Source organism: Odontomachus brunneus, unplaced genomic scaffold (assembly GCF_010583005.1).
Source record: "Odontomachus brunneus isolate Ranch 3 - 2012 unplaced genomic scaffold, Obru_v1 Obru_scaffold_288, whole genome shotgun sequence".
In the NCBI taxonomy this organism is placed as follows: domain Eukaryota; kingdom Metazoa; phylum Arthropoda; class Insecta; order Hymenoptera; family Formicidae; genus Odontomachus; species Odontomachus brunneus.
The window spans coordinates 54618-56584 of NW_022639738.1; positions in this window are offsets into that span (position 1 = coordinate 54618).

Sequence of the window (1967 nt, forward strand, 5' to 3'; positions counted from 1 at the left end):
AATATATATATATATATATATATATATATATATATATATATATATATATTTTTTTTTTTTGTATTTCTGTGTCGATATAATTGTTATGTGAGCATTTAGGGCAGTGTCACGTTGCGATAAAGGAAAATAATATAAAAACATACTTTTTACAATCATTGTAGACATTTTGAACGTTTTGCACTAAGTAAAACAATATAAATATAACAAATAATATGAAAACAATATGTATAATTGGAACAAGGTAGTCGTACAGGAGCAGGGAAGTATCCGAGCAAACATAATGTAACACGTAACATACATGTTCGTCGTAACTTCCTACTCAACAATGCAACTGTTATATAACACACGCGATGATGTAATTGTTATATATATTACAGATATATATATGTTCGACAGTACGAAACCCAAAAAACAAACATTGCACGCGGTCACTTCGTTAACCGGACTCGAATACTCGCTGCCGGTGCAGAAAATACCAGCGGTGCGAAAATACAAGCCTGAGTTCACTTAGCTATGCCGCTTCGATGAAAGTCAATGCCACGTTGTGCCCTTATATGGGACATGGCTTCATGATTCTCACTTTGCATCGCAATATTTAAGAAACAAAGGCCCATTCACCTAAATCCTTTTAGAATTTTGATACTCTATATTACACCTATTGAACGCCTCATTCAGAAATCGATCTTGCAGTTGGCGTCATCTCCTTGTGAGCAATATTTCACTATATATTCGTACCCAATTTTTATTATATAACTTGGTGCTGTAACTGCACTGAAATTTTTGTAAGAGGAAATCAGTGTCACGATAGCAATAGTTCCACATCGTTTTCATCCCTGAGGAATGTTCTATTTCATTTTTGCATGTACTTTCGCCATACAAAAGCATTTTTAATTCGGTCAAGTCAATACAAAGTAATATTTGTAGGAAAATGTCGTTGACGCGTGATACCGACTTTCTTTGTAAAACTTTCGTCGTACTAATTGGATCGAAAGAACCCTTTGGCATGATGAAAGTGCGTGCAAAAAATAAAACGGAGCATTCCTCAATATAAGGCGAAATCGATAAAGAACAGTTACTATCCTGACACGGAATCCTTCTGCAAAAATTATTTCTTTCTACATGCGCCGAGTTATAAACCCTTTTGTATGGTGATAATACATAGTGCGAAAATGAAGCGACGCATTCCTTATTATGAGACGAAAATAATAAAGAACTATTGCTGTCAGGAAACTTCTTTTTATCCAACTTTCTTGATGCTGATATACCAAATGGAAACCATGTCGAAAGTGGATATAATATAATGTGAAGTTTATTGCAAAATATATTTGACTACAAAAAGAAAGCTAATATAATATATACAGTAAAGACTATATATATGATATATAGTATATAAGTATATAAGTATATATATGATATATACAGTAAAGATATTACAATAATAAAATTTTTATTATTATAAAATTATTTTTTAACATAGCTTTGCCTATACTTTACATATTCTTTGAATATGTTCCTGCTCTTTCATTTATTGGTAACGTTACATCATTAGTAACGTATAAAAATGTGTACCACCGGACGTAAATCTTAGACCATCGATCTATCAAATGATAGTATCGGCGATTTATCGTGGATAAGTTCAATTTGTTTATGTCTGAACAATCACTTATTTTCAAACGAAAAATGGCATTAGACGACGGGATAAGTGGAACGTATTGAATAAATCTTATAAATGTAATATTTTATATCAGAGTTCAGAATTGATTGTCCGTTTCGGCAGATTCTTGGGAGCTACGTTTTCTATCTTCCCCTTGACGCGCGGCGAGCCACGCAATCGACGGTCTTGGCTCCAAAGGGAAGATAGAAAGGATAGCTTTCGAGAATCGGCCGAAATGGGCAAACAATTCCGACAATTAACAATTCTGTTTTATATAGCACAAGTTAGCTAATTTCTGTTTTGTAGATATTAC